This window comes from Dipodomys spectabilis, unplaced genomic scaffold (assembly GCF_019054845.1).
Source record: "Dipodomys spectabilis isolate Male_0828 unplaced genomic scaffold, ASM1905484v1 ptg000098l, whole genome shotgun sequence".
NCBI lineage: Eukaryota > Metazoa > Chordata > Mammalia > Rodentia > Heteromyidae > Dipodomys > Dipodomys spectabilis.
This window is the reverse complement of record NW_024870775.1, coordinates 24,804,777-24,819,235: the sequence shown is the minus strand read 5'-3', so window position 1 is coordinate 24,819,235 and position 14,459 is coordinate 24,804,777. Positions and strand designations below refer to the sequence as shown.

General features: G+C 42.5%; 1 protein-coding gene across 4 annotated transcripts in view; it reads left to right on the top strand.

The window, feature by feature from the left end:
- The first annotated feature begins 341 nt into the window (after positions 1 to 341).
- Positions 342 to 14,459, top strand: part of Mpdz (multiple PDZ domain crumbs cell polarity complex component) — a 161,504-nt gene continuing 147,386 nt past the window's right edge. For all 4 annotated transcript variants that reach the window (XM_042686636.1, XM_042686637.1, XM_042686635.1 and 1 more), the window contains exon 1: positions 342 to 516. The gene's annotated coding sequence lies outside the window, so the exon portion shown is untranslated. The remainder of the gene's footprint in view (positions 517 to 14,459) is intronic.

The following is a 14,459-nucleotide window of genomic DNA, read 5'->3' as shown; positions in this document are numbered from 1 at the left end:
ACAAGTCATGAAGCCCTTAAGTATGTTACACCGGATATACCGGCACTAAACACATTACCTTCGATGGAGCGCCCCGGATTTGATCTGCCAAGCTCCCTCCCGGACACCTAGCACTGTCCCCCTGTCCTCCCCTCGGTCGGGCCGGGTACCCCATCCCCACCCCTGGGCGCTGCTTTCAAACTCAGGACCCCCAAGCTCGGCTCGGCCGCGCCCCCTGATTGGCCGAGCGCGCCCGCCACCCGCCGGTCGCCGGCGTCACGGCTCCCCGCAGCCCCGGCCCGCCGCCGCCGCCTCCCCGGCAGCCCCGCTCGGCGCAAGTGCGGCGCGCAGTGGGAGGGGGCGGGCGCGGCGGAGCGCGGCTGGCGTCGGCCCGGCCCGGCGGGATTAAGTTTCCCGGTCACGCGTGAGTGTCGGTGCGCGTCTGTCCCGCCGTGACTGCAGAGGGGAGCGCGGGCCACCCCGGCTCCTGGTCCTCTCGTAACCCAGTCTGTCCGGGGCACCCTCGGCTGAGCCTGGGTAAGTAGCCCCTAGCCGGGCCTGGGAGGCCGGAGCGCGTCCCCGCGTCCTGCGTGCGCGCCGGCCGGGAAGGTGCGCGGGTGCCCGGGGCTGGGCGCGCGGGGTAGGACGGGGGACGGGGAGGGGCGGGGGGTAGCGGGTGGCGGCCGGGGTGCGCTCGCTCCACCCCGCGCGGCCCGGAGAGGCCCGTGGCGCGGTCTCCTACATAAAAGGATGGGGTCTGGAAGTTTCCTTTGCTCCTCCCCAAATCCTCTGGGCACCACTCCCTCCCTCCCCCCTTCACTGGCTTATCCGAAATGGTTCTAAAAGTTGTTTTTTTGTTTTTGTTTCCCCCACACCGAGGAGTGTGTAGAGAAGGTGCCGGGGGGTGGCAGGCGGGGGGGGGGGGTGGCCGAGCGGGCAGGGCCTTCTGGGGGTGCGCAGCCTGTTGCTCTCCGCCCCCTGTGCAGAGGGAGGGGAGGGGGACCGAGAACGGCCCCAGTCTAGCGCCTTTAGCTTTTGATTGTGTGCGGGGCGGGCGGGGGGGGGGGAGGGGGGGCGTCTCCCCCGAGGCGGAGCCACTGATGGGTACCCCACCCTCTCGGTGCCCGGGGCCGGGTCATCCGCTGTGCGTGCGGCCGGCCTGGGTCTGCGGTGTCCGTTCCCTTCCCCAGCGGATGGGCGTCTTTGTCCGCTGCCTGGGGATGCCCGGACGTCCCTGAGGGGCGCGCCGTTTGGGAGCCGCTTTGTGTCCGGGGGAGCCGGGCTTGTGCCGGGCGGGTAGTGATGGTGTCACGTTTTTTTGTTTGCCTTCCTGGCGGAGGCCCCGAAAGAAAGGCCTAGTTCTCTGTGGTCCTGGGGAATCACCAGGCAATGCCAAGCTGGGGCTGCCGGGGAGGGAGGCCCTGGGCGGAAGGAAGGTGGTGGTCGCTGGCAGAGGGGAGGCGAGGAAGTCTGCGTTCCTAATGGGGGCGCAGCTGCTGAGGTTGCTGTGCGGGGAGGGGAAGATGCCGGCGGTGGGAGCTGTGTGTGTGGATGCGGACGCAGGTGCGGGTGCGGGTGGAGGCTCGTGTTTCCTTAGTATCCTCAGATGACGGTGCGGGACCGTGACTTCACCAGCCGGCCAGGAACATCTCTCATGTTCTTTAAATGTCCCGAGGGAAAAGAATCTGAACAGTACCAGCCCCTCCCGCGCCCACATCTTGTACTGGTGGACAGCTGTGCTGTAAACATCCCCTTTGGGTTTTCGTTTGCAGTCATGTAAGTTGTGTTTTATAAAAATAATTAACATCTAATTTGCAAACGAATAAGATGATGGTGCTCGGGAACTTGGGAATGTGTACTGGTTTGATTGGGTGGGAGTTGATTGTGATGAACTTTTATGTAAGGGTCAGTCATCTGAGGTCGTGTATTCTATGCGTTAGTGGCTGGTTGAATGTTGATAAGCAGTTGGTTTAAAAAGCATGACAAAACTTAGAAGTGCCTTGGCTCAAACTTCTGATATAATACAGAGCTCTGGGTACATTCACCCTGTACCCCCTTGTGTGCCAATTAAGTAATGCTATTTTTGGGATTCCCAAATTCTCCACGTTTCATCTCTATCTTGTTTGGTAAAAATAAAATCAGACAGCATGTATACTTTTAACATTGTATTCTTGTTCTTCCCTATCTGCTTTCAGTATTTCTTCTTTCTATCCCTTTTGCTATTTCTGGTTTCCTCCCTTTATCCACTTTCTGTGTGTGTGGGTATGTGTGCACACACACACTGGTCCTAGGGCTTGAACTCACGGCCTGGGCACTGTACTTTAGCTTTTTTACCCAGGCCTAAAGTTCTACTTTGAGCTACAGTTCCACTTCCAGCCTTTAGGTGGTTAGAGAGGTGGTTAGAGGTGGATTATCCTAGCTTCCAAATCACAATCCTCATTTCAGCCACCTGAATAACTAGGATTACAGGTGTGAGCCACAGGCTCCAAGCACATCCACCTTCTTTAATCATTGAAGTTGATATTTGTGGTTTGGGAAGGGATGCAATGTTTAGTGTTTTTACTGTGCTCCAAATTCCTATTGCTTAGTGATCTGCTTGGCCCTTGAAGATACGTTTGCATTTCAGATCCATTTTAAATGCATATCCCCACTGTAGTAAAGGCTGTCCTCAGACTGCTGAATCTTTGTTATTGGGGGTGACTGGAGAGATTCTTGGAAATTTAAAATGTCGTTTTTCATGGATTCAGCCCTCATTGGCATTTCCAGCATTTATGTGTTGAAGTGGGCAATCTCTGCTTTACAAAGAAATGTCTAAAGTGAAGATTCAGTGATTTAGAAGATGCTCAAGGACTGAGTTGCTGGAAAGGTAACTGTTCTGAGTTAGTGGTGGATTATTTTCTCCAGATTCATCCCAAATCTGATTTCATAGACCTGACTCCAGTTGAGCTGCAGATTGGCCTCATTTTGTATCTTCACAACATGTCCAAAGTACCCTGTGAATTTCATCAAATATTTTGAGGCAAAGATGGACTGGATATGCCTCCAAATGTGCTAGAGCAAACAATCCATCTGCCAAAGAGATACACACTTCACAGTGTAGAAGCAGATGACTCTCAGTGAATTCAGGACTGCTTGACGCCAATATTCCCCAGTGATATAAAATCAACACTTGGGAGGCTGAGGCAGGAGCATTTCAAGTTTGAGGCCAGTCTGGGCTACATATTTATAGTCTGCTTCACATACCAATACCACAAAGCACATAAAATGAACCAACCAAACGAGGTCGACATTTGTCTTAAAGTATGATTCATTTGCAACAAGAAATGTGTTGTTTTCTCTTGTCAATTAGTATGGTGCACAGTAGGGAAGCGGTGTTTAGCATGGTAAAATTGATACATTACAATCATATTTTCTAGGGTTCTGTGTTGGGAACTACTAAGCAGATAGATCTTCCAGATAAGTCAATGCTAAGTAACCAGTTGCCTCCCTGTAAATTTTTTTAAAGGAGTTATTGAATTAGTAGATATGTTGTGTTGGATTAGGTTCTTTTTATCTAGATGTCGCTCTCTTGCAGTAAAAGTACTGGGCTTCTAAGACAGTAGATCAATATGGGGTTCTAGCCTACTTTAGGCTCTTCAGCAAGAAGCAGAGAGACTTCTGTCTTTAGAGGAAAGTGAAGAAGATGATTTGAGTATGAAATAAGCTTTTTTTTTCCTTGCATTGGGAAATGGATGTAGTAGATGTAGACTAAGAAGTAGGTACTAGAGTAGAATTCTATTTGTGCCTTTCTAGTGTAGAATAGAGAGTTTAGCTAGGGAAGATAAGGTGATAGAAAGTAATGAAGTATATATAGTCAAAAGTTCTGATTATACTTTTGATGTTACCAGAAAGTCTGCATAGCTAATCAGTCTTAGTCCTTGCATCTGGCAAAAGAATTATTCAGGCAAGAAGAAAAAGTAGTGAAATATAACAGAGAAAGGAGATTATTATGTGGTAGAATGCCATGGGAATATGACACCACCATGGGAATATGCCATCTTCTGGGTACAGACTCATTTTAGGTTTAAACAGAGGAAGAATTAGAGTCAGGAGACAAAGATATGCATAGTTTTAAGGATCCTCCTTGCAGGTGTGCCTGGATGGTCATTCTTTCAGTTCTGGCTCTGCTGGGCTCTAGAGAAGTTGTTTTTGCTGTCAATGAGGAGGTGCCTCATTTCCATAAGATGACTTCTCTGGCTCCATGGTGCAGCCTGGAGCTTCAAATTATCCTCATTTGTGGAAGATCGTCCTGCAAGACTCTGCCATTCCCTGTGGATAGTTGTAGTCCTTTGTCAGGAAGATTGTTATCAGGAAGTTAGATCTTGCAAAGTGACTGTAAAGAGAATGGCTTAGAACAATGACAAACACAAAACAGAGGCAGAGATGCCAGAAAAGACAGTTTAAGTACTTGTTACCAATATTCTTTCAATAAACTGAAGCTAGGTATAGTCTTGTAAAGACAACGGCCTTAGCTTTTGGTTTCAAATCTTAATGAGATTGCTTGCAGGAAATTCCTATCTCTAGATCCACTCTATAGGATAAAGATCACTTGTCAGCCAGCTCCTGTGGCTCATGCCTGTGTAATCCTAGTTACTGAGGAGGCTGAGATCTGAGGATCATGGTTCAAACCCAGCCTGGGCAGGAAAGTCCATGAGACTTACCTCCAATTAACCATCAAAAAAACTGGAAGTGGCGCTGTGACTCAAATGGTAGAGTGCTAGCCTTGAACTGAAGAGCTCAGGGACAGCGCCCAGGCCCAGAGTTCAAGCTCCACAACAAAATAAATAAATAAGTAAAAATAAAAAAATTGTATACATATACATATATATGTATATATCACTTGTGAATTGCTGTCTTGCTTCCAATATTTTCTCTTAGAGACCTTGTAAAACTATTTTATTCTTTATTATATACTTATTTATGTATTTATGTATTTATTTTGCCGGTACTGGGGCTTGAATTCAGGAAGGGCCTTGTGCTTTCATTTGTCTTTTTTATTCAAGGCTGGTGTTCTACTACTTGGATCATACCTCTACTTCTGGCTTTTTGGTGGTTAGTTTGTGTTGGGTCTTCGTCCGTCCCACGAAAGACGGACAGGGTCCGAGGAAAGGTAAGTGCAGCGCTGTTCCCCAGCCTCCCTCAGCCCGGGAGACAATCAGACACAGCGGGGAGCCAAATCCAGCAGGTAGAAAACTCCTTTATTAACAGAGAGCAGCCCTTTTTAAAGCCAAAAAGGGCGGGTGGCGTGGCAAGGGAGGAAGAGGAACCAATCACTGTCAAGGTCACACCCTATCATGGACCTGAGCCTTCATGGGCTGGTTAGGCTGATTGTAAGATCACTTGGGCTCTGCCCACTCTACTCTCTCCCAGCACCATCTTTGCTGCCCATGTGCTCTGCAAATTTGAGATAGGAATCTCATGGACTTTTCAGCCCAGGCTGTGATCTTAGCCTTGTGTGTAGCTAGGATTACAGGCATGATCTACCAGTTCCCAGCCTCTAACGTTTAATAAAAGCTTCATTTTCTTAAAGTTCTTCCTTTTCTTCAATACTTATTATAACATTGAATTTGGTAAACATGAAAATTAGTCTTACATACATGTCAGTATTCTTTGTGTCTGATTTAAAACAACACTTTTTTTTTCTTTAAATTACATTGACTGAAAAATCTGTATGTCTGTACATGTTTTGTGGACTAACATTTGGTATAATCTATAATGTTTTGATTATACCAAATTCCTAAAAATTTCTTTCCCTTTTTGGGAAAATGCAGGTTTAAAAAAGTAAGTTAAATCATATATAGTAAGATTTCAGAAGCTTTTTTGTAGATGATGAAATTTTATTTGATGAATTAGTCAAATGTTAAAGCCATACTTTCAATTCTGGCCAGATGAATTAATTTAAAAAAAAAGTAAACTAAGACTGAAATACTTGTCCTTTTCTGCTTGTCTGTCTATAGTGGTGAAATCTGTTTAGGGCTTTCTTATCTTTATTCTATTCCTTATAAAGTACTTTCCCTCCAAATCTTGCATGGTTCACATGCATACATGAGAGAAAAGTCAGAAAGGAAACATTTTAAGAGAGACGAAAACCCATTAACAGCAGCTATTTATACACACACATGTATATGCAGGGACATACCCATAAACATACATAGACTCACAGAAGCATAGATGCAGATAGGCAGACAGATAGACCAACACACACTTTTTAGGGAGAACCTCCTTAGGTTGTGTTGAAGATTTAATGTGGGTTTTGGATAGTTGGAGTAGGCCTCAGATAGTTTGCCATTTTTTTCTTATTTGCCATTCAAAGTTATATTGATAGTAAAATATATAGCTGTTTTTAGCTCATTTGAAAAATATGGAAGGCACAAACAAAGACCAAAAACTTGTCTATAATTCTGTCAAGCACCAATCTCCTCCCCCTTCCCACCGCCAAACCTCCATGTATGTTGGAAACGCATATGCTTAGATTATTTTGCTAAACAAATGACTTAGTAGATCTGTGGATCAGTACATTTCACTGAGTGCTTTATTATTTTTTTCTCCGTGAAGATATGCAAGATTCTTATTTGAGATTGACATTAATAACACTTGTTTGACCCGGTGTCTCTTCTTAATGCCCTCCTCGCACACAGGACGCAAGAAATAAAATTAATTGTTAACAAGTTAATAACATCACAACAATTTTATATGAGATGGTCGCTAGGATGCTTTGCTTAGGGACAGGCTGTAGAGAATGGACATGGAAATATGTCGTTCTGTGCTAATCAGAAATGTTTACTTAGACTTCTGGAGTCATTCAAGTGGTAGAATGCCTTTTAGCAAGTACAAGACTCTGACTTCAAATCCTAGTACAACAACAAAGCTAACCTAACAATGACCTCACATGATAACAAGATTACAAAGATTAAAATTGTATAATTTAAAAATCCTTTCATGAGTACCAAGGTATGCACAGCTTCTCTTGCTAGCATCCTGTTTTAGCCCTTTGGGATTGCTATTACAAAGTACCATAGGCTTTGTAGCTTTTGATTAATAGAAATGTATTATTGCAGAGGTTAGAAAGTACAAGATGAAGGTGCAGACAGAGTCACTGTCTGGTAAGGGCCACAGTTTCATAGTATGTGCCTTCTTGCTGTGTCCTCTTATGGTAGAGGGGGCCAGGCAGCTCTCTGAGACTGTTCTTAAGAAGTCATCTCACTCATGAGGGCTTTTGTCTTGGTGACCTAATTACCTCTCAAAAGGCTTATCTCCTAATACCATTACTCTGGGAGTTAAGATTTCAACATAGTAATTATCTATCTATCTATCTATCTATCTGTATACATATATATATAGATATATATGTATTCAAAATCACAAACTTTCATAGAAGCCTCCTTAACAGGTCTTGCTTTGTCTAAGATGTTACTACTAGATAAAATTCATCAAGCTTAGATATTGCACTTCCTTCTCTACCTCCAGCTCTCTCATGCATATTTGGTTTTAGTAAGTCCAGCCTGATGTCTAGTCCTCTAGCTGTCCCTCATCCCTCTCCTGTTGCCTCTTCCCCAACACCATCTAGTGGTTATTGAGTTCTTTTGATTCTCTGGACTGAATTTGTCTGTCTGCTCTCTTTTGTTCTTGCATTCGCCTTAATCTAGGGGTCTCTGTGTTTTCCTGGTAAGCTTTTTACATTTTTTGTTGCTCAGTTGTGATACCATCATTCCTTTTCTCTTTTATCCTATTGCCAGATTGTTTTTACCAGAAAATAAATGTTAAGATCTTTCCACTCCTCTCACTTTATCCTTTGTGACTCTGTGTGTTTCTTCTTGCCTACAAGATAAGTCCTAAGCAGGTCCAGGGAGCTTCACTTTCCTAGCTCTTCTCAGGACCTCACAGAGTACAGTATCCCCACTGTCCTTAAACTCCAGATGCTTTATAGCTTTGCTGTGTTAGCCATAGCCTTTACTCAGTGAAAAATGCTTTTCTCTCTCCTCGCTCTGTCTTACTCTTTCCTACTTGCTGTCTTTCAAGTTGAGGTTCGTGTGTCGCCTTTCTTCCAAATTCTGACTTTTGCTGGTGATATTGGGTTCCTAGAAAATCACACTGCTGAAATACACTACTTCTACTCAGTGGGGAGTCATAAGTTAGGTGCTTGTCTTCTTGGGGATATGCTTCAATGACAGAAGCATGCAACAATTATGGTGGCATAAAGTTTATAGAGTTTGGGAACTCTCCTTAAAAATAAAAAAAATATGGCTGTAAAGATATAATATAAGAAGTATTTGAGACTAGGGATACTAGTGTAGCATGTGTGAGGCCCTGCATTCTAGCCCAGCACCACAAGAAAAAGAAAGTAATAAATTACTCACTTGACTGTTTTCATTTACTGTATCTTACAGGATTCTGACAATGGTCACAAAGAAGTGGACTCAAATTTAAAGGGCTTCTACCATGTTTTGCTAATTGGAAAAAAAACATAATCAAGTTCTTTCTCCGAGATCAGATTCCATTTGGTGGAGGAAATGATTCAGTTCTTCCTGTCCATCTGTAAGCTCAGGCAGCCCCACCCTTCTCTAGGCCCTTGTTAGTCTGGTGAACGCTAATGAATTTTCTAGGGCTTCCTAGGTCATTTCACTTTCTTCTTTCAGCATCCTTACCTCATTTTTTCTTCTTCTTTCCTTTCTCTCACTATTGTCTTTCTATATATCAAACATATTCTCCTATCTGTTTTTTTCTGGTAGTAAATTTAGTCATTTAAATAGTTGGTACTTGGACTAAGCTGAATGTTGGGATTTGCAATTGTCAGGTTCATTTCTACTCCCTTGAAGTACAATGGAAAACGGTTCTGAGGACCCTCAATAATACAGTTTTCAGTAATGGGCGAGATGTCATGAAACTGTACTATGTAGCTAAGACATGGTAGTTTGCAGGAGCAATGCTGACTTATATGAAAGATTGCTAATTTAGTGAGCTATATAATCTAAGAGCAGCTGGAAATGGCAAAATAGAGTGACATACAGGCATGACGTAAAATACCAAGGGACATTTTTGTATGCCTATTACTTTCAGGCATTTTGTATATATTAGTGCTGTCCATTTTAAAAGTGGAAAGAGCAGTTCAGAGCAGCTAAGAGACTTGTTAAGATCTTGCCACTAGTAAAAAGGATAGTACTTATTGAAGAGATTTATTTATAAAGCGCTCTGGAAGCTCTGAAAACACAGCTGCCTGGAGCTACTTAATCTGAAGGTAATTAACTATTATTAGAATTATTATTATTAGAGCCCAGCGCTGTGACTTGGTTTAAAATACTTACTTGTCATTAATGTCTTGGGTAGTTCACATAATACCTCTATTACTTACAAGCTTCATGCAGCGAGGGGAAAACCAGAGCGTCTGTTTTCTTGTCTGGAAAATGAGAGTATCTAAACACGTATTGGTAAAGCACATGTGTTCTGCTTCAAGAAACAAGAATATCTGAAAGACACTTCATGAACAGTTCCATTTTAAGCAGTAAAAAGTTTTGTCTCTCAATGGGAGTATTTGGTGGTGATTTGTTCCTCAGGAATAAAGTTGCTCTTTTAAAATCACAGTGCTGTTGTGTGAAAGGTTAAACAGTTTGTTGAATACGTCTTAAATATTTAAAATATATCTTTTAAGTAGTTGGACAAAGAGGTTTCCGTAAATTATTGTCAGTTTGTAAGTCCAACACAGGTTGATCAATGTCACTCCTTCCATGTTCTCTCTTGTCTCTTCCAAACTCACCTACCCCTCAGGTTACTTGGCTTCAATTTATATATGCACTTTGACTATTATGACTGTATTCACCTACCCTTCCTTTCTCCATTTATCTCTCTCCCCTGATATTCCTTCTCCCAACAACACATATTCCAGCTCCCTAGTATTCATTTTGTTAAACTATTAAATTAGATGTTCAAAGGAGTTACACCATTGCGAGCCTCCCCTATGTATACCATATTTCATTCAATAAGTGTGTGCATATATGTGCATATAGTCTTGTATATGTTTTCATATATATATACTTATAACTTAGATCTAATTTCCACATATGAGAGAAAACATGTGCCCTTTGTCAGAATACGGTTTATTTTGTGTATGTTTTTTATTGTAAAAATGCTGTACAGAGGGGTTACCGTTACATGAGCAAAGTAATGAGTATATTTCCTATTGAACATTGTTGCCTCCTTCTTTTTTTTCCTCCTATCATCCCTTCCACCCACCTCCACAACTACCCACCCCCCCAAGTTCGTTTTTAACATAGTGTTTTGTACATCTCATTGTTACAATGGGTCAACCTGTATCCTTATTTAAGCATTTTGTTTTTTTCCTTCCCCTCCCCAAATTAGAGAAGTGTATATACAAGATGCAGGGTACTGACATCAAATACAGTGAAAACAGGGGTTATACCATGGGAGAGGAACATACAAAGAAACAAAAAATCACGTGGTACATTATAAATACGTTAGAAACAATAGCAAGAAAGAAAAAAGATATTTGTGTTCTTATCTTGGGGTTCATTTTGCTTAACATCATCTTAAATGGTCATATGTAGATAGCTTTTGGTCTTTTCTGCTTGTCCTATACATGTACTAGTCAGAATAAGGTTTTTCCTTTACCTTCTTCCTCTTCTCTCTTAGCTGCCAAATCCTCTTGTAGCTGAGTTAAGCTACTTTTGGTCTAAACAGTTCAGGTAATTGTTGATATTTTATTATATGGACTTCTCCATTATAACATATTAACAACTATAGAAATATGATTGCTTTATAAAAGGCTGAATTTGGTGAACCTGATAAAGTTAATGACCTTTTTGGCCCTCTACTTCTATATCTATAAAATTTATGAAATATGATGTTGGGAGTTTGGACCTTACAACGTAAGTGTGTGTGTGTGTGTGCACATATGCACGTGCATGTATGTATGTGTGCATATGTGCATGTGTGTGTATGTATGTGTAGTGGGGCTTGAATTCAGGGTAGAGGTGCTGTCCCTTAGCTTTTGTGCTCAAGGCCAGTCCTCTACCACTTGAGCCACAGCAACACTTCTGGCTTTTTGGTGGTTAACTGGAGATGAGTTTTACTGCCTTTTCTGCTGTGGCTAGCTTTGAACTGTGATCCTCAGATCTTAGTTCCCTAAGTAGCTAGGATTATAGGTGTGAGCTAGTTGGTGCCTGGCAGAACTCATAAAGTTTTATAAAACTTTTTCAATAAAATTTTTTTATAATTGCAAAAGCAAGTGTGTTGTTTCCTTCTGCCAGTCAAATTTGAGAATTCTGAATTGCTTCATGAAAAGTGTTATGAAGAATGTGCTCAGAGACAGAGTATCATTGTCCCCAGGCTCCTCACAAATTCCACACATGGTATATCTGCACAGATCTGGAGTTCCACTCAGAAGTCATGAAAGCCACTGAAGCCACTGATCATCTCAAACAGTATACAGGCCACATGAAGTAACATAACACTCTGATATCATGTTTTCTGTCCTGAGGACTTCTGAGCCTACCCTTTCTTGAGTAAAGCTTGTAAAAACTTTTATCTTTACTCCTATTCAAATTCAGCAAAGGGAAATCATGGAAACTATTACTTGAATTTAGACGGGGCTGATTGATAGGGGAAGGATAAAAATATCCAATAATATAGAGTACTTATAGCTGTGAAAAGTAAGTGATATGTTAGGTGATACTTTCTACTTTTTATCAAAGAGATTTCAGAACAGGAGAAGCAGTTTTAAACACTAATAGGGAAGTGGTAGAAATGTACTTATTTTTAATAGTTAAAGGGGAAAAGACCTTGAAGGTAACATGACTATAATATTCTGGTCTCCCAACTCTTGAATTCCACAGTTAATGGAGGTTTGTCTGTTCACTACTCGTTAGAACTCAACTGAGGAATCTCTGGGTTACAACTGACAAAGCTATGCATTGTTGTGCCCCAGTCCTGTCATTAAGATCTCACCAACTGGATGAAAATCCTGTTGCCGAGTGGGTTGCTGAGGAATGACAAACGTCTTCTCTACTGTCCCCTTCTTCTGCTGTTGATGAGTCTTAACACAGACCAGCTGTCCCTGTGTTTCTGGGTCCCATGGGGACATGAGTATCTGTGCTTTTAATAAGTACCAAGGACATAGTCTGCCCAGGCTCCCTAGGGAATTGTTTCGTTCCAGGCAGGCAAAAGGGCAGAAGGCAGGAGCCTGCAGTAATTTCTCAGGAGAATTGTTTGCCAGTGGCAAAATTGCACCTGAGGGTTTTGTGCCACAAAGCTAATCCTTCTGCATGTTTTAATTTTCTCCCAGGAAAACTCTGTGGCTGGACTTTAAGTGCTTTATGAGCAACTTACTGCCTCTGGAGTCGGGCTTTGATGTGCTTACCTGCAAGAGCAGCCCGTGGAGGAATCCTTGTGCCTGGCTCTGCCCAACAAATATGCTTGGCATTTTGCATCTTGGCACTGAATACTGAAAACATGGTCATGAACGGGGCCAAACTGCCCAACAACCTAAATTCCTTTGAGTTTAACTAGGGAATAAGAGAATAGAAAAGGCTTGCTCCCTAGTAAGAGAATAGAAAAGGCTAAACTTCACTCTCAGAAGCACTAAATCTTTTTCCTGAGTTTCTTGAGTTCCTGTTGGTGTGAGTTATCTATTATATGAGCTTGGACTCGTGTAATAAAAAATTTATGAAGGTGGAGGGATAAGCAGGTAAATATAATTGATGAACAGAATTAACTTACCTAATACATTTATTTTTTTAAAAAAAGGAAAGTTCAGCTTGTTAAATTAGTTGAGTAATAGCAGTCCAATGCTATAATCAGATAGTACTGATTTGTGTAATACATCCTCAGGGAGTTTTGGCTACTTTTTTTTTTTTGTCATGGGGCTTGAACTCTGGGTCTGGGCACTGTCCCTGAACTCTTTAGCTCAAGGAGAGAGTTCTACCACTTTAACTATAGTACCACTTCCAGTTTTCTGGTGGTTAACTGGAGGTAAAATTCTCCTGGACTTTGCTGCCTGGGCTGGCTTTGAACTACGATCCTCAGATCTTCAGATCTCGGCTGCCTGAGTAGCTAGGATTGCAAGTATGAGCCACCAGTGCCTGGTGGCTCTGTGTGTGTGTGTGTGTGTGTGTGTGTGTGTGTGCGTGTGTGTATTTTAGGCTTCTTTCAACCTTAATGCTAACTTAGTGGTTGAGTGTAAACAGTAAGTAAAAAACTAAAAGTATCACAAATTAGTTTAGAAGTAGGTACGAATCTGGTATTTTTTTTTAAAGTGTCAGTATGTTTTTGGAATTTGCAATTAAAGAAATAACAAAAGTGCTTTTTGAGGGGCTGGGAAGGTGGCTTAGTGGTAGAGCGCTTGCCTTGCATGCCTTAGGCCCTAGGTTCGATTCCTCAGCACCACATAAGCAAAAAGAAAAAAGCCAGAAGTGGCGCTGTGGCTCAAGTGGTAGAGTACTAGCCTTGAGCTGAAGAGCTGAGGGGCAGCGTCCAGGCCCAGAGTTCAGGCCCTACAACCGGACCACCCCCCCCCCCCCAAAAAAAAAGCAAAAGTGCTTTCTGATAGGGCAAACACAACTTTCTTTACCTCAGGCCAGTCATCTATTATGTTGTAGATTTGCATTAAATAAAAGGGCTGATGTCTCATAACTATTATAATACTAGCTACTCAGAAAACAGATTTGAAGATCCTGGTTTCCAGCAAGCTCAGGCAGAAAAGTAACGGATTTCCCAGTAGGATTGTTCATTACTTCAGTAGTCCTATTAAATTGCTTTTGCCAGTAAGCTCACACATTTTTTTTTTTATTGAAAGGCCAGTGTTTATATGTCCTTCCGTTCTTCTTTCTTTTGTTGTTGTTGGTGGTGGTGGTGGTCATGGGGCCTGAACTCTGGGCCTGGACTTGACCCTGAAGGCTAGCGCTCTACCACTAGAGCCATAGTGCCACTTCCAGCCTTTTCTGCTTATGTGGTTCTGAGGAATCGAACCCAGGGCTTTATGCATGGGAGGCAAGCACTCTACCACTGAGCCATCTTCCCAGCCCCTGAAATTGCATTTCTTGAGCAAGGATAGTTGAGGGGATTGGTTTGTTTATGATGTGATGATATGGGGCTATACAAAGGCAGGCTGTAATACTTAAGCATGTAATGGAACAGGGCCTGATGCCATGTACCTATGGCAAAATGAGATTCACCATAAGAATTGTGACTTGTGATTGTGCACCAGGAGGGAACAATTTCTCTGTTCTCTTCTCATTCTGCTACATTATATTTCAACGAATGCTGCCTTTTAATATCATTTGTGTTCTTCTGTCTCTATTCATTGACTTTTTTCAATACTCAGGTTCATATGTTATCTATCATAAGCTCATCTTTACCTTTTACTCAATCTTCTATCTCTGAATCGGTGTGTTCTCTTAATATTTCTTAAATTTCTGAGAGACACTCCAATC